The sequence below is a fragment of the Bufo gargarizans genome, unplaced genomic scaffold, assembly GCF_014858855.1.
Source record: "Bufo gargarizans isolate SCDJY-AF-19 unplaced genomic scaffold, ASM1485885v1 original_scaffold_1163_pilon, whole genome shotgun sequence".
Classification (NCBI taxonomy): domain Eukaryota; kingdom Metazoa; phylum Chordata; class Amphibia; order Anura; family Bufonidae; genus Bufo; species Bufo gargarizans.
Window position 1 is genome coordinate 246,881 of NW_025334263.1, and position 18,493 is coordinate 265,373.

Genomic DNA, 18,493 nt, shown 5'->3' on the forward strand with positions numbered 1-18,493 from the left:
GGAACAGGCCATTGTCAGATATTTAGGCCCCGGCACCCAGACAGAGGAGAGAGGTCCCTTTGCAGAGAATCAGGCTTCATGGCATAGCAGATAATCAGGCTTCATGTCACCCAACACTGGAACAGGCTATTGTCAGATATTTTTAGGCCCCGGCACCCAGACAGAGGAGAGAGGTCCCATAGCAGAGAATCAGGCTTCATGTCATAGCAGAGAATCAGGCTTCATGTCACCCAACACTGGAACAGGCCACTGTCAGATATTTTTAGGCCCCGGCACCCAGACAGAGGAGAGGTTCATTCAACTTTGGGTTGTCCCGCAATATAATGGTAAAATGAAAATAAAAAAAGGATTGAATGAGGAAGTGCCCTGGAGTACAATAATATATGGTTAAGGGGAGGTAGTTATAAATGTCTAATCTGCACAAGGGATGGACAGGTCCTGTTGGATCCATGCTTGGTTCATTTTATGAACGTCAGCTTGTCCACATTGGCTGTAGACAGGCGGCTGCGTTTGTCTGTAATGACGCCCCCTGCCGTGCTGAATACACGTTCAGACAAAACGCTGGCCACCGGGCAGGCCAGCACCTCCAAGGCATAAAAGGCTAGCTCTGGCCACGTGGACAATTTAGAGACCCAGAAGTTGAATGGGGCCGAACAATCAGTCAGTACGCGGAGGGGTGTGCACACGTACTGTTCCACCATGTTAGTGAAACGTTGCGTATCAGGTGGTGGTGCAGTTAGCTGTGGCGTGGTGACAAAACTTTTCCACATCTCTGCCATGCTAACCCTGCACTCAGAGGAGCTGGCCGTGACACAGCTGCCTTGGCGACCTCTTGCTCCTCCTGTGCCTTCGCCTTGGGCTTCCACTTGTTCCCCTGTGACATTTGGGAATGCTCTCAGTAGCGCGTCTACCAACGTGCGCTTGTACTCGTGCATCTTCCTATCACGCTCCAGTGCAGGAAGTAAGGTGGGCACATTGTCTTTGTAGCGTGGATCCAGCAGGATGGCAACCCAGTAGTCCGCACACGTTAAAATGTGGGCAACTCTGCTGTCGTTGCGCAGGCACTGCAGCATGTAGTCGCTCATGTGTGCCAGGCTGCCCAGAGGTAAGGACAAGCTGTACTCTGTGGGAGGCGTATCGTCATCGTCCTGCCTTTCCCCCCAGCCACGCACCAGTGATGGGCCCGAGCTCCGTTGGGTGTAACCCCGCTGTGACCATGCTTCATCCTCATCCACCTCCTCCTCGTCCTCCAGTAGTGGGCCCTGGCTGGCCACATTTGTACCTTGCCTCTGCTGTTGCAAAAAACCTCCCTCTGAGTCACTTCTAAGAGACTGGCCTGAAAGTGCTAAAAATGACCCCTCTTCCTCCTCCTCCTGGGCCACCTCCTCTTCCATCATCGCCCTAAGTGATTTCTCAAGGAGACATAGAAGTGGTATTATAACGCTGATAACAGCGTCATCGCCACTGGCCATGTTGGTGGAGTACTCGAAACAGCGCAACAGGGCACACAGGTCTCGCATGGAGGCCCAGTCATTGGTGGTGAAGTGGTGCTGTTCCGCAGTGCGACTGACCCGTGCATGCTGCAGCTGAAACTCCACTATGGCCTGCTGCTGCTCGCACAGTCTGTCCAGCATATGCAAGGTGGAGTTCCACCTGGTGGGCACGTCGCATATGAGGCGGTGAGCGGGAAGGCCGAAGTTACGCTGTAGAGCAGACAAGCGAGCAGCGGCAGGATGTGAACGCCGGAAGCGCGCACAGACGGCCCGCACTTTATGCAGCAGCTCTGACATGTCGGGGTAGTTGTGAATGAACTTCTGCACCACCAAATTCAGCACATGCGCCAGGCAAGGGATGTGAGTCAAACCGGCTAGTCCCAGAGCTGCAACGAGATTTCGCCCATTATCGCACACCACCAGGCCGAGCTTGAGACTCACCGGCAGCAACCACTCGTCGGTCTGTTGTTCAATACCACGCCACAACATATGAGTTTCAGAATGGCCTGCCGACGTTTACCCCGGGCTGTGCTGAAGTTGGTGGTGAAGGTGTGTGGCTGACTGGATGAGCAGGTGGAAGAAGAGGAGGAGGAAGCCGAGTAGGAGGAGGAGGCTACAGGAGGCAAAGAATGTTGCCCTGCGATCCTTGACGGCGGAAGGACATGCGCCAAACAGCTCTCCCCCTGGGGCCCAGTCGCCACTACATTTACCCAGTGTGCAGTTAGGGAGATATAGCGTCCCTGGCCGTGTTTACTGGTCCACGTATCTGTGGTTAGGTGGACCTTGCCACAGATGGCGTTGCGCAGTGTACACTTGATTTTATCGGATACATGGTTGTGCAGGGAAGGCACGGCTCTCTTGGAGAAGTAGTGGCGGCTGGGAACAACATACTGTGGGAAAGCAAGTGACATGAGCTGTTTGAAGCTGTCTGTGTCCACCAGCCTGAATGACAGCATTCAGGGCCAGGGATCGAGGGTGGCTAGGTGGGAATTTACGCTTTCTCTCAAATATTTGTGAGATGGAGAGCTGAACGCTGCCGTGTGACATGGTTGAGATGCTTGGTGACAGAGGTGGTGGTGTTGGTGGTACATCCTCTGTTTGCTGGGCGGCAGGTGCCAACGTTCCTCCAGAGGCGGAGGAAGAGGCCGAGGCGGCAGCAGCAGAAGAGGTAGCAGGGGGAGTCTGAGTGAGTTCCTTGTTTTTAAGGTGTTTTTTCCACTGCAGTTCATGCTTTGCATGCAGGTGCCTGGTCATGCAGGTTGTGCTCAGGTTCAGAACGTTAATGCCTCGCTTCAGGCTCTGATGGCACAGCATGCAAACCACTCGGGTCTTGTCATCAGCACATTGTTTGAAGAACTGCCACGCCAGGGAACTCCTTGAAGCTGTCTTTGGGGTGCTCGGTCCCAGATGGCGGCGGTCAGTAGCAGGCGGACTCTCTTGGCGGCGGGTGTTCTGCTTTTGCCCACTGCTCCCTCTTTTGCTACGCTGTTGGCTCGGTCTCACCACTGCCTCTTCCTCCGAACTCTGAAAGTCAGTGGCACGACCTTTATTCCATGTGGGGTCTAGGACCTCATTGTCCCCTGCATCGTCTTCCACCCAGTCTTGATCCCTGACCTCCTGTTCAGTCTGCACACTGCAGAAAGACGCAGCAGTTGGCACCTGTGTTTCGTCATCATCAGAGACGTGCTGAGGTGGTATTCCCATGTCCTCATCATCAGGAAACATAATTCGTTGTGCGTCAGTGCATTCTATGTCTTCCACCGCTGGGGAAGGGCTAGGTGGATGCCGTTGGGAAACCCTGCCAGCAGAGTCTTCAAACAGCATAAGAGACTTCTGCATAACTTGAGGCTCAGACAGTTTCCCTGATATGCATGGGGGTGATGTGACAGACTGATGGGGTTGGTTTTCAGGCGCCATCTGTGCGCTTTCTGCAGAAGACTGGTTGGGAGATAATGTGAACGTGCTGCACTGGCCAATCACAGCCATGCCAATAGTAGGCATGGCTGTGACGGCCTCTTGGGGCAAGTAGTATGACGCTTGTTGATTGGCTGCTTTGCAGCCTTTCAAAAAGCGCCAAAAAAGCGCCGAACACCGAACCCGAACCCGGACTTTTCCGAAAATGTTCGGGTTCGGGTCCGTGTCACGAACACCCCAAAATTCGGTACGAACACGAACTATACAGTTCGGGTTCGCTCATCCCTATAAATGATGCCTTTATTTTCTGATAATCAGATTTAAATTTCAGAATTTGCCTGTGGATTTATGTGCGTTTCTGCAGCAAATCTGCACCAAAATCCACAATGTCTAACAGTAGTTTTTGGTGTGGATTTGACGCTCTTTCACCGCAGATCACACCGTTCCATTGAAAAGAGTGAAATCCACGGGTAAAACCCCAAACATAACTGACGTGCTATTAAATGTGAAAACCACAGGGCAGGTCAACTTTTTGCATGGAAAAATAATCTTCAAACTGTGCATGAGATTAGTGTTACCTCGCTGGTGCTGCACCACACGGGAATCCGGCTGGAAAAACCGCAGGTGGCCTCAGTGTTACACAGCATTAAAAAACATGATTATAAGCGCTTTTACACAAAATCGTATTTTCTTGCTCTGTCCGTTCCTTTTTTGCGGGCCGTATGTGGATTTATTCAGGGGGGTTTCCATATGTTTCCATGTGTTCCCCAAAAAAAGAACATGTCCTATTATTGTCCGCATTGCGGATAAGGATAGGACTGTTCTATTAGGAGCCGACCGTTCCACAAAGTACAGAATGCACACAGCCGGTATCCATGTTTTGCGGATCCTTAATTTTCAGACTGCAAAACATCCTACGGTTGTGTGCATGAGCCCTAATTCTGAGCGATCCTGTCAGAGGAGCGGCGGTCAGAGCGGGACCTCTCACTGACACATGATGTGGGTGTCTGGCCTAACTTTCACATATCGGGGAAGAGACTGTGTGTGGGAGAAGTCTGTCCCCCTCCCCATTGTGCTGATGTGACATGCTCACAGAGAGGTCAGGAGAGATCGCCCGACGTGTATCCTGCGGTATAGGACAGAATCGGGGCAGGACCTCATGTAGTTGGGATCAGTGGGGCACATTCACTGTAGTGTTTGCACCTGTTTTTAGGTATAAAAATGCTGTTTTAGACAGTGTCATACTAAAAATGCGCCTATTTTGGAGGCTTTTGCACCTAATTCGCCTGTTTTGATTTTTTAGACTAAATCAGAAGTTTACTAACTTTTGCGTGTATTTTCAGAATTATTTATGTAGGTGTGTCTTTTTTTAACCTGAATTAGTCACAAAAACAGTCCTATTCCTGCTCCACTCCAGGGCTGGCCTACTTCTCCTCGTCAGTTTTGAGTACTGAGTTGCACCACATTTTGCCTAAACAAGTCGCACTTTCATGGAGACGTGCACCTACTTTCAGCTCACTAGCGCCACTTTTTCATGTGCATGCTAATTAGACCGATCTTAGTGAATATGAACCTGTCATACTGAAAAACAACCACCAGAGGTCAGACTAATGCCAATACGTCTAATTAATGAAGTACAGTGCAACTTTTTTGAAATACTTGGCAAAATAAATTTGCCTGTCTAATTTTATTTATAAAAGCAGACGAGATTGATAAATGGGCCCCAGCATGTGGAGGATCACTGTGGCACAATTAGCAAGCTCGCCTGTTTTTATATATAAAATTAGCAAAATTTCTTCATCTGACTTTCTTTTGCCAAGTATTTATTAAAGTCACTCAGCCGTTGATGTATTAGACTCTGTGTATTGCTACTAGTCTGACCTCTGGTGGTGGTTTTATAGTTAGACAGGTTTCTATTCACTAAGACTGGTCAAATTAGTATGCGCATGAAAAAGGTGCGCATCTCCCTTTGTCAGTTTTCCATGGTAAAGTGCGTCTTTTTTTGCATTAAATGTCACACTTTTTTCATTGAAAACTGACAAAGAAAAATACGCCAGGCCTGGAGTAGAAATTAGACTGTTTTTGCAACAAATTCAGGTTAAAAAAGTCTGAAACTTCTAAATTAGTCTAATACTTCGAAATAGTGGCAAGAGGCACAAAAGCCTACAAAACAAGCACAATTTTAATAGTAAATGTAAAAAAAAAAAAATAAGACTGCCTGAAACAGCATTTTTACACCTAAAAACAAATATAAACACTATAGTAAATTTATTCCACCATCTTCTCATTTGGTTGTATTGTGGGGTCGAATGCTGAGAGTGGGTGACAACAACTACATCTCAGGGTAGTGACGGCAGTGTCTAGGTAATCAGCTGCTGATACCACACAGTGGAGATGTTATGTGATAGCAGGTAGTCGTGGCCGAGTGGTTAAGGCGATGGACTTGAAATCCATTGGGGTTTCCCCGCGCAGGTTCAAATCCTGCCGACTACGATTTTTATTTACACACAAAAATAAAAAATGGTTAGGACTGTATCACTGATTTTATATTCTGCTCTTGGGTTTTTACACCCCAGCTGCATTATCTTGCACTTATCAACATTAAATTTTATTTGCCAGAGTTCTGACCATTCCTCTAGTTTTCTTAAATCCTTTTCCATTTGGTGTATCCCTCCAGGAACATCAAACCTGTTATAAATCTTTGTGTCATCAGCAAAAAGACACACCTTACCATTGAGGCCTTCTGCAATTTCGCTGATAAAGATATTAAACAATATGGGTCCCAGAACAGATCCCTGAGGTACCCCACTGGTAACAAGACCATGGTCTGAATATACTCCATTGACTACAACCCTCTGTTGTCTGTCCCTCAGCCACTGCCTAATCCATTCAACAATATGGGAGTCCAAGCCCAATGACTGCACTTTATTGATAAGCCTTCTATGTGGGACAGTATCAAGAGCCTTACTAAAGTCTAGATAAGCAATGTCTACTGCACCTCCTCCATCTATTATTTTAGTCACCCCATCAAAAAATCTATAAGATTAGTTTGACATGATCTCCCTGAAGTAAACCCATGCTGCTTTTCATCTTTAAATCCATGGGACTTTAGATGGTCCACAATCCTCTCCTTAAGTATGGTTTCCATTAATTTCCCCACTATTGATGTCCGGCTTACTGGCCTATAGTTGCCCGATTTCTCCCTACTACCTTTCTTGTGAATGGGCACAACATTTGCTAATTTCCAATATTTTAGAACGACTCCTGTTACCATTGATTGGTTAAATAAATCTGTTAATGGTTTTGCTAGTTCACCGCTGAGCTCTTTTAATAGCTTTGGGTGTATCCCATCAGGCCCCTGTGACTTATTTGTATTAATTTTAGACAGTTGACTTAGAACCTCTTCCTCTGTAAAGACACATGCATCAAAAGATTCATTAGTCTTCTTTCCTAACTGAGGTCCTTTTCCTTCATTTGCCTTTGTAAAAACTGAACAGAAGTATTCATTGGGGCAGTCAGCTAGTTCTTTATCTTCTTCCATATACCTTCCTTATTTTGTTTTTAATTTGGTAATTCCTTGTTTTAGTTTCCTTTTTTCATTTATGTATCTGAAGAATGCCTTATTGCCTTTTTTCACTGACTGAGCTAATTTCTCTTCTGCCTGTGCTTTAGAAGCTCTTATAACTTGTTTGGCCTCTAACTGCCTAATCTTATAAATTTCCCTATAATCCTTGTTTTGTTTTGTTCCCTATCTTTTTGTTTTTAATGATTTTGGCCACTTCTGCCGAGTACCACAGTGGTCTCTTCCCGTTTTGCTTTTACTGACAAGCCTAATGCAATTTTCTGCTGCCTTCAATAGTGCCACTTTTAAGTAGTCCCATTTCTCCTGGACCCCAATGAAACTGTTCCAATCTGATAGGGACTCGTATACCACTAATCTAATTTTGGAAAAGTCAGTTTTTCTAAAATCTAAAACTTTTGTTTTTGTGTGGTGTGACCTCCTTCCGGGTTGGCTTCTCAACTACTTACTGTAGAGATAATCCCAGTAGGTACTTCTGGCAGAACTAGCTATTTCGGTTTTCCAGTTAACATCAGGAAGATTAAAGGGGTTCTTCACTTTCATTTAACTGATGATCTATCCTCTAGATAGATCATCAGCTTCTGATCGGCCGGGGTCCGACACCCGGGACCCCCGCCAATCAGCTGTTTGAGAAGGCAGCGGCGCTCCAGCAGCGCCGCGGCCTTCTCACTGTTTACCGCCGGGCCGCCCACCCACTGACGTCACGACTTGTATCAACTAGAGTGGGCGCGGCTAAGCTCCATTCAAGTGAACAGAGCTTAGCCGCGCCCACTCTAGTTGATACTAGTCGTGACGTCAGTGGGCGGGCGGCCCGGCGGTAGACAGTGAGAAGGCCGTAGCGCTGCTGGAGCGCCGCTGCCTTCTCAAACAGCTGATCGGCGGGGGTCCCGGGTGTCGGACCCCGGCCGATCAGAAGCTGATGATCTATCCAGAGGATAGATCATCAGTTAAATGAAAGTGAAGAACCCCTTTAATGTCTCCCATAATGATAACTTCCCCTTTCAATGTCATTTTAGCCATTTCCTCAAGTAGTAGATCATCTAATTCTTTGACTTGGCCAGGTGGTTTGTAAAGAGCTGCTCTACTTGTCAGGACTCATGATCTAAATATAGGTGAATCTCTGTGGGAAAGGAGATGATGAGGAGACATGAGAGGAGGGTGAGGGGTAGCTAATGAGCAGCAGCATTTGTTTACAGCCTCCACAGCAGCACATTACCACAGCCTGTCCTGTCCGACCTCTCGGTACTTCATGTCTCCTTATAATTCCTACAGAGGTTCAGCTAAATGTCTTATCATCTGTATTCAGGATCATAATCCCTCACAAGTAGAGAGGATGAGGCAGCTCTTTACCTCAGTGTTGTAAAGTAACGTCCTCATGTATGATCAGGACAGGTTTTGTGTGCTCTAATGGAACAGCGGCCATTTTGTTTCCCCTGATGATTGCTCACCAGATAATACGAGCCATTATAAATAATGAAAGGTATTTGAGAATATGTTTATAATAAAGTAATATTCAAGTATTTTCTTTTTCTTAATTCCTGGAGAACCTCGTTAAAGGGCTTCTGTCACCCCACTAAAGTCATTTTTTTTTTTTTGGGCAAGTTACATTCCTTATAGCGCGATATATGAAAATAAAATGGTGTAACTTACTTTCATTCCGCCGTTTCTTATAAAAAAGAAGTTTTATAATATGTAAATAAGGTCTCTACCAGCAAGTAGGGCGTCTACCTGCTGGTAGCCGCCGCAAAAAACCGCCCCCTCGTCGTGTTGATTGACAGGGCCAGCCGCGATCTCCTCCTCCGGCCGGCCCTGTCAGCATTTTAAAAATCGCGCGCCTCTGTTCATTCGGCGCAGGCGCTCTGAGATGAGGAGGCTCGTCTCCTCAGAACTCCCTCAGTGCGCCTGTGCCGATGACGTCTTCTCTTTCGGTGATGTCATCGGCGCAGGCGCACTGAGGGAGTTCTGAGGAGACGAGCCTCCTCATCTCAGAGTGCCTGCGCCGAATGAACAGAGGCGCACGATTTTTTAAATGCTGACAGGGCCGGCCGGAGGAGGAGATTGCGGCTCGCCCTGTCAATCAACACGACGAGGGGGCGGTTTTTTGCAGCGGCTACCAGCAAGTAGACCCCTACTTGCTGGTAGAGACCTGATTTACATATTATAAAACTTTTATAATATAAGTTTTTATAAGAAACGGCTGAATGAAAGTAAGTTACACCATTATAGTTTTATATATCGCACTATAAGGAATGTAACTAGCCCAACAACAAAAAAATATGACTTTAGTGGGGTGACAGAAGCCCTTTAAGTATATGGCAGGGACAGCGTGAGACCTGGTGATGATGGAATCTGAAGAGTGTGTTGTTTTCTGTAACTCCCATATGGTCTAGCGGTTAGGATTCCTGGTTTTCACCCAGGCGGCCCGGGTTCGACTCCCGGTATGGGAAGTTGAGTTTTTTGTTTCTTTCTATTATATCCGGATATTGGTGATGTCTCGCAGTTTTATCACCATTGTAATACCTCCTATCAGTGCGTTTTGCAGGTTCACGGATACTACGTACATGTTCTATGGACACATAGGACATACCAGTGGTGTGAACAACAGGTTAGCTGCAGCATGCAAGCCTTCGATAGCTCAGCTGGTAGAGCGGAGGACTGTAGAGGAGTGCAGACATCCTTAGGTCGCTGGTTCAATTCCGGCTTGAAGGACTTCTCTATTAATCATAATGATTTTTTGGCATTAGACCACATAATAATTTCATCCCCATGCTTCGTTTTCTGACCCTCTCCAAATGATGAACGGGTCGTCTAGAAATCTTTTATATTAGGCGATCAGAGGGGAGAATTTCTGGGACTGTGCAATGTGGACAAGTTCAAAGCCGCCCATGAAGAGATTTGCATAACTTGGTGCTACTCTTGTCCCCATCGCAGAGCCCGTGTCTCCTGATACAAGGTGTCACTGAAGGAAAGAAATTGTTGTGTAGTATTAATTCAATTCCTTTGATTAGGAAAAGGAGAAATATATAAAATGGAAAGCCTAATCCTAGCGTGTCCAGACACTTCAACCACCAGCACAACTGCGGCATATCACCGCTAAAACTGACCGCCATTGATTGGACTCCAACAACTAATAGGTAGGGAATCCTATTGGATTTTTCGATTGCAGACATTGGCACCAGAGGGTCTGGACGAGACCATTGAAAACACTAAATGATCAACCAAACCGCACATATCGCCTCTCATTTCTTATCTATATATATTTTTATCCATTTTAATTAAAAAAAAGGTAAATAAATGATGCCATAATTTCCTGATAATCAGATTAAAATTTCAGAATTTGCCTGCGGATTTATGTGCGTTTCTGCAGCATATTTGCACCACAATCCACAATGTCTAACAGTAGTTTTTGGTGTGGATTTGACGCTCTTTCACCGCAGATCACACCGTTCCATTGAAAAGAGTGAAATCCACAGGTAAAACCCCAAACATAATTGACGTGCTATTAGGTGTGAAAACCACAGGGCAGGGCAATTTTTGCATGGAAAAAAAATCTGCAAACTGTACATGAGATTAGTGTTACCTCGCTGGTGCTTGCACTACACAGGGATCCGGCTGGAAAAACCGCAGGTGGCCTCAGTGTTAGGGCTTGTTCACATGACCGTATGGCTTTTTCTGTGTTTTGCGGACCGTTTTTCACGGATCCGTTGTTCTGTTTTTTGTTTCCGTTGTGTTTCCATTTCTGTTCAGTTTTTCCAGTATGGCATATACAGTATACATTGATTACATAGAAAAGATGGGGAAAACCCTCAGCCGTGCGATGATGGAAGATGGTCGCTGCTCGACCAGGACGACAGGATTAGGGAGCAGGTCACCTCCTAAAGCGTCCCTAACCTGACCCTAACTCCTAGCTGCATGGGCCGACCTTTAAGGTAGGAGGACCCATGCTCAGGAACCTCGGAGCCCTAACTCACCCTCCGACCGGTCCCTGGACTAGGAGTCAGGGTAAGACAACCTGTTCCTTCTGGATACGGAGGAACAGGAGTCTCACTGGCCAAGCTGCAAGGAAGGGAGAACGAATACAGCCTATGGCAATGGCAGGTACTTGCCACAAACATAACACTCACCTGCCACAGACACAAAGCCTGGAACCCATGTGGAAGTACTGCTATCCACAAACACAAGGACTCAGCACACAACAAAAATCACACGGGAACCCAGGACCATAGGTGCAATAAACAAGCATAAAACCAAACACATCTTCTAGACACCAAACAACATTATATTTTTGCTATGACCAGAAGGATGGCCCCCACTGGCAGTTGGTAAGTAACCAGGAGGATGTCTCCAGCCAGCATGGCTGAAGCACCCTCTCTGGCTACTGCCTACAACTGAGGCTATATAGGGCCAAGAGGCCACACCCAACAATCAGACACACCCCGTGACTCACACACACAGAAAGGGAGTTAACCTTTCCAAAACCACAGAAGGGAAAACACAACATAAAGGGGAAGTGTCCAAAGAACGAACACACTATGGCTGTTGCCGCAGGCAACGACATGGGTGGCAACCGTGTCCTGGGAGTCAGCCTGAAGGCTGGGACACTGCCACCACATGTACACATAATGACCAAACGTTGCCACGGGCAACCACAGTGAGGGGATGATGTGAGTGCACACCACACATAAACCAGAGTGCACACAGACATACCAAAAGTGCCTACAAACACGCACACAACTACAAGGGAACCGCACACATAGCTGTTGTCCGCTGTTGAGGCCTACAACATTATGCCTCCAGGTGCGGTTGACACTACAACCCAAACCGCGGGCAACTGTATGCGGCTCCCAAGGAGTCACGGCCATAACATGGTCGTGACACATTGGGCTGGGCATAACATTTTCAATAGATGGTTCCGCAAATGGAACGGATACGGAAGACATACGGATGCATTTCCGTATGTTTTCCTTTTTTTGAGGACCCATTGACTTGAATGGAGCCACGGACCGTGATTTGCAGACAAGAATAGGACAAGTTTTAAAATCTAGCAGAACGGAATTGCGTACATACGGAAACGGAAGTATATAACGTTTTTTTGGTGGACCCATTGAAATGAATGGTTCCGTATACGGACCGTATATGGAACGCAATAAACGGCCCGTATACGGAACGCAAAAAACGTTGGTGTGAATGAGCCCTTAAACAGCATTAAAAAACATGATTATAAGGGCTTATACACACAAACATATTTTTTTGCTTTGTCTGTTCCTTTTTTGCGGGCCGTTCTATTTTTGGGGGTTTCCATATGTCCCCCAAAAATAAAACATGTTCTATTATTGTCCGCATTGCGGACAAGGATAGGACTGTTCTATTAGGGGCCGACCATTCCACAAAATACAGAATGCACACAGCCGGTATCCATGTTTTGCGGATCCGCAATTTGCAGACTGCAAAACATCCAACGGTTGTGTGCATGAGCCCTAATTCTGAGCGATCCTGTCAGAGGAGCGGCGGTCAGAGCTGGACCTCTCACTGACACATGATGTGGGTGTCTGGCCTTACTTTTACATATCGGGGAAGAGACAGTGTGGGAGAAGTCTGTCCCCCTCCCCATTGTGCTGATAAGACATGCTCACAGAGAGGTCAGGAGAGATCGCCCGACGTGTATCCTGCGGTATAGGACGGAATCGGGGCAGGACCTCATGTAGTTGGGATCAATTGGGCACATTTACTGTAGTGTTTGCACCTGTTTTTAGGTATAAAAATGCAGTTTTAGACAGTGTCATACTGAAAATGTGCCTGTTTTGGAGGCTTTTGCGCCTCATTTGTCTGTTTTTATTTTTTTGACCAATTCAGAAGTTTTCTAACTTCTGCGTCTATTTTCTGACTTATTTATGTAGGTGCGTCTTTTTTTAACCTAAATTAGTCACAAAAACTGTCCGATTTCTGCTCCACTCCAGGGCTGGCCTACTTCTTCTCGTCAGTTTTGAGTACTGAGTTGCACCACATTTTGCCTAAACAAGTCGCACTTTCATGGAGCCGTGCACCTACTTTCAGCTCACTAGCGCCACTTTTTCATGTGCATGCTAATTAGACCGATCTTAGTGAATATGAACCTGCCATACTGAAAAACAACCACCAGAGGTCAGACTAATGCCAATACGTCTAATTCATGAAGTACAGTGCTACTTGGCAAAAGAAAGAGAGATGAAGAAAATTTGCCTGTCTAATTTTATTTATAAAAGCAGACGAGCTTGATGAAAGTGCCCCAGCGTGTGGAGGATCACTGTGGCACAATTATCAAGCTCGCCTGTTTTTATATATAAAATTAGACAGGCAAATTTTCTTCATCTGACTTTCTTTTGCCAAGTATTTATTAAAGTCACACAGCCGTTGATGTATTAGACTCTGTGTATTGCTACTAGTCTGACCTCTGGTGGTGGTTTTATAGTTTGACAGGTTTCTATTCACTAAGACTGGTCAAATTAGTATGTGTATGAAAAAAGTTGCACATCTCCCTTTGTCAGTTTTCCATGGTAAAGTGCGTCTTTTTTTTGCATTAAATGTCACACTTTTTTCATTGAAAACTGACAAAGAAAAATACGCCAGGCCTGGAGTAGAAATTAAACTGTTTTTGCGACAAATTCAGGTAAAAAAAAGTCTGAAACTTCTAAATTAGTCTAATACTTCAAAATAGTGGCAAGAGGCACAAAAGCCTACAAAACAAGTACAATTTTTATAGTAAATGTGACAAAAAAATTAAGACTTTCCAAAACAGCATTTTTACACCTAAAAACAAATATAAACACTATAGTAAATTTATTCCACCATCTTCTCATTTGGTTGTATTGTGGGGTCGAACGCTGAGAGTGGGTGACAACAACCACATCTCAGGGTAGTGACGGCAGTGTCTAGGTAATCTGCTGCTGATACCACATCGTGGAGATGTTATGTGACAGCTGGTAGTCGTGGCCGAGTGGTTAAGGCGATGGACTTGAAATCCATTGGGGTTTCCCCGCGCAGGTTCAAATCCTGCCGACTACGGTTTTTATTTACACACAAAACTAAAAAATGGTGATGAAGGTTGCCAGCCATCCAGAAATTTCTGGACAGTCCATAAAATAGGAAACTTTTTTCCTGTACCCATGAAAAAAACTAGATTTCCATAGCCTGTCCTGTCCGTCCTCTCTGTACTTCATATCTCCTAAAGAAGTAAATTCCTACAGAGATTCAGCTCAAGTTCTAAACTCACAGAAAATAGGAGTAAACGCCCAGGGACATAAACAATAAATCACGTAAAGGAAACCCCTAAAATTACATTTTTACTGGATACAATTAAAAAACGAAATATATAAATTCCCAAAACTGACATCAATATAAGATATGTATATCCTGAGCCCACACAATGGATTAATGTGTAGGCACAATTACCAAGAGATTAGCACGGGCAATGGGATAATAATCAACTGCATATGGTATATAGCGTTATATTGCAGAAGACCACGGTTGTGACCATGACTCATGGTTAGTTGATATCAGTCACTGGGTGCCAGGCAGTCCTCAGGGGTAGCAACCAACAAATGGGGTGGGAAAGATATAAAATCCCTAGGGTGACCCTACAAGTATCCCTGGCTGAAAGCAGAGCACCTGCCCCGGTGACTAAACCCTGACAAGTCCTGGATGTCCCTGCTAATATCTTCTCTTACCAACGCGTTTCTCCAGGTGGTGTTATCCACGTGGTTCATCAGGGGAAAGAAACTTGCAGCGAGTATGAGATAAACAGTCTCTAAATCATAAGATCTGTTTGTAGATACACAATCTATGTAGACATCAGGATAAAAAGAGCGTAAGATAGTCGTATACGGAAAAATTCCATTCTTGGCTATGCTGGATATACAGGGTTCCAAGCCCATACACTTGCTTGAGTCCCATTTATTACACAGAATTTAGATATATATAACACAGAACAAATTCCAGCAACATAGCTACAGAAAGCACGAGAATGAGATCTGTTCATTGAGACCCAGAGGACCCATGGCGAATCCACTGGGCCTGCTTACACAGAATGCTTTTGTCCCAGTCCCCTCCTCTTGGCGATTTACGCACCAACTTGATCACCTGAAATCGCAAGACTCCAAAATTACCGGAATGATAGTCCCAAACATGTCTTGCTATCGGCTTGTCCCTCCGATTCTTTATGTCATCAATGTGGTCCCCCACCATCCGACGTAATTCTCTCTTCTTAGTGGACATGGACAGGTACACAGATATACAACACCCTGAGTTCTACAATTAGCAAAAGTCTCTCATAAGACAGGTTTTACTGGTAGAGAGACTCTGGAAACGTGTGGATTTCCAAATAAAGGGACAACAAATACAGTCCTGTCCACACCTGAAAGTTTCACAGGATTTTCTACTAAGCCACATGTCCGTCTGAGAGGGTGCTTTGTAATGACTGTACTAGTCGGTCCCTGAGGGACCTATCCAGTTACATTTTAGGGGTTTCCTTTCTGTGATTTAAAGTTCTTATCATCTGTATTCAGGATCATAATCCCCGACAAGTAGAGAGGATGCGGCAGCTCAGTGTTGTAAAGTAACTTGTCCTCATGTATGATCAGGACAGGTTTTGTGTGCACTAATGGGACAGCGGCCATTTTGTTTCCCCTGATGATTGCCCACCAGACAAAACGAGCCATTGTAAATAATGAAAGGTATTTGAGAATATATTTATAATAAAGTAATATTTAAGTATTTTAATTTTCTTAATTCCTGGACAACCTCTTTAAGTATATGGTAGGGGCAGCGTGAGCCCTGGTGATGATGGAATCTGAAGAGTCTTGTTTTTCTCATACATGGTATTGTCTTCTATAACTACCAAATGGTCTAGCGGTAAGGATTCCTGGTTTTCACCCAGACGGTCCAGGTTTGATTTCTAATATGGGAAGTTGAGTTCTTATGTTTCTTTCCCTTTAAACCTTCTATTGCATCCTGATATCTGTGACGCCTCGCAGTTTTATCACCAGGGTAATACCTCCCATCAGTGCGTTTTGCAAATACCAGTGGTGAGAACAACAGGTTAACTGCATAATGCAAGCCTTCGATAGCTCAGTTGGTAGAGCGGAGGACTGTAGAGGAGTGCAGACATCCTTAGGTCACTGGTTCGATTCCGGTTCGAAGGACTTCTCTTTTAATCATAATGATTTTTTTTTGCATATGACCACATAATAATATCTAGACTTCTAGAATAAGTAGATAGATATGAAATCACAATTTTGTTTAGTTTTTTCCATGGGGAATAAATCCTCCTCATTTTCCAAATGCGGCTCTTCTATTCAGGTAATTACGGTACCTCACTTACATACAGCAGATAAAGGATTATCCAGAGCTAAGTTCAGGGACAATGGTGACCTGTCACAGAGTTTACTGCAGTCTATCGCGCCAGCTCCGCTCAGCTTTACTGTATATTATATGGGTGATCAAAGGACCATATGGTTAAATCTACCATGGAGAAAATTAATATAAAATGAAAAACAAGAATTCAACTAAAACAGCCCAAAAAACGAAACAAAACTCGAACCATAAGTTGATCACATTTATGATCCCCTATGATGAACATTGTTAAAAATTGCTTTGCTTGGTTCATTCTTCCGCCCAAAAAACACAATAAAAAGTTATCAGTCGAACTAACCCCAAAATGGCACCAATAAAGAATACAACTCAATCCCTAAAAACAAGCCCCAAACAGCTGTTGACAGACAATAAAAATGCTCTTGGTGTTTGAACGAGGTGACAAAAAAGTGATTTTCATAGAAAAAGGTTCCCTTTAAGTAATAGTGCTATTAACCACTTCAACCCCCCTAGCTAAAACCCCCTTAATGACCAGAGCACTTTTTACACTTCTGCACTACACTACTTTCACCGTTTATTGCTCGGTCATGCAACTTACCACCCAAATGAATTTTACCTCCTTTTCTTCTCACTAATAGAGCTTTTATTTGGTGGTATTTCATTGCTGCTGACATTTTAACTTTTTTTGCTATTAATCGAAATTTTACGATTTTTTTTACAAAAAAATTTCATTTTTCACTTTCAGTTGTAAAATTTTGCAAAAAAAACGACATCCATATATAAACTTTTCGCTACATTTATTGTTCTACATGCCTTTGATAAAAAAAAATGTTTGGATAAAAAAAATGGTCTGGGTAAAAGTTATAGCGTTTACAAACTATGGTACAAAAATGTGAATTTCCGCTTTTTGAAGCAGCTCTGACTTTCTGAGCCCCTGTCATGTTTCCTGAGGTTCTACAATGCCCAGACAGTACAAACACCCCACAAATGACCCCATTTCGAAAAGTAGACACCCTAAGGTTTTCGCTTATTTTTTGTCACAAGTTAGCGGAAAATGATGATTTATTTTTTTATTTTATTTTTTCTTACAAAGTCTCATATTCCACTAACTTGTGACAAAAAATAAAAACTTCCATGAACTCACTATGCCCATCACGAAATACCTTGGGGTGTCTTCTTTCCAAAATGGGGTCACTTGTGGGGTAGTTGTACTGCCCTGACATTTTAGGGGCCCTAATGCGTGAGAAGTAGTTTGAAATCAAAATCTGTAAAAAATGACCGGTGAAATCCAAAAGGTGCTCTTTGGAACGTGGGGCCCTTTGCCCACCTAGGCTGCAAAAAGTGTCACACATGTGGTATCGCCGTACTCAGGAGAAGTTGGGGAATGTGTTTTGGGGTGTCATTTTACATATACCCATGCTGGGTGAGAGAAATATCTTGCCAAAAGACAACTTTTACCATTTTTTTATACAAAGTTGGCATTTGACCAAGATATTTCTCTCACCCAGCATGGGTATATGTAAAATGACACCCCAAAGCAGATTGCCCAACTTCTCCTGAGTACGGCCATACCAGATGTGTGACAATTTTTTGCAGCCAAGGTGGGCAAAGGGGTCCACATTCCAAAGAGCACCTTTCAGATTTCACCAGCCATTTTTTTACACATTTTGATTTCAAACTACTTCGCACACATTAGGGCCCCTAAATTGCCAGGGCAGCATATGTGTTTTGCGGATCCGATCAATGTATCGGTGGATCCGTAAAAATCATACGGACGTCTGAATGGAGCCTTACAGGGGGGTGATCAATGACAGGGGGGTGATCAATGACAGGGGGGTGATCAGGGAGTCTGTATGGGGTGATCAGGAGTTCATAAGGGGTTAATACGTGACGGGGGGGTGTAGTGTAGTGGTGTTTGGTGCTACTTATTACACAGCTACCTGTGTCCTCTGGTGGTCGATCCAAACAAAAGGGACCACCAGAGGACCAGGTAGCAGGTACATTAGACGCTGTTATCAAAACAGCGTCTAATATACTTGTTAGGGGTTAAAAAAATTGCATCTCCAGCCTGCCAGCGAACGATCGCCGCTGGCAGGCTGGAGATCCACTGGCTTACCTTCCGATCCCGTGAATGCGCGCGTTCACAGGAAATCTTGGCTCA

The 18,493-nt window shown here is 44.8% G+C and overlaps 5 non-coding genes across 5 annotated transcripts; all 5 read left to right on the forward strand.

Annotated features, from left to right (window-relative positions):
* The first annotated feature begins 5,818 nt into the window (after positions 1–5,818).
* TRNAS-UGA lies at positions 5,819–5,900 on the forward strand. The gene has a single exon. It is a non-coding gene; the product is annotated as a tRNA-Ser (tRNA).
* A 3,462-nt stretch (positions 5,901–9,362) lies between these two features.
* On the forward strand, positions 9,363–9,434 carry TRNAE-UUC. Its single transcript has one exon. It is a non-coding gene; the product is annotated as a tRNA-Glu (tRNA).
* Positions 9,435–9,611: 177 nt separating this feature from the next.
* Positions 9,612–9,696, forward strand: TRNAY-GUA. The gene is given in 2 exon segments: positions 9,612–9,648; positions 9,661–9,696. It is a non-coding gene; the product is annotated as a tRNA-Tyr (tRNA).
* A 4,250-nt stretch (positions 9,697–13,946) lies between these two features.
* Positions 13,947–14,028, forward strand: TRNAS-UGA. Its single transcript has one exon. It is a non-coding gene; the product is annotated as a tRNA-Ser (tRNA).
* A 2,050-nt stretch (positions 14,029–16,078) lies between these two features.
* TRNAY-GUA lies at positions 16,079–16,163 on the forward strand. The gene is given in 2 exon segments: positions 16,079–16,115; positions 16,128–16,163. It is a non-coding gene; the product is annotated as a tRNA-Tyr (tRNA).
* The last annotated feature ends 2,330 nt before the right edge of the window (positions 16,164–18,493 follow it).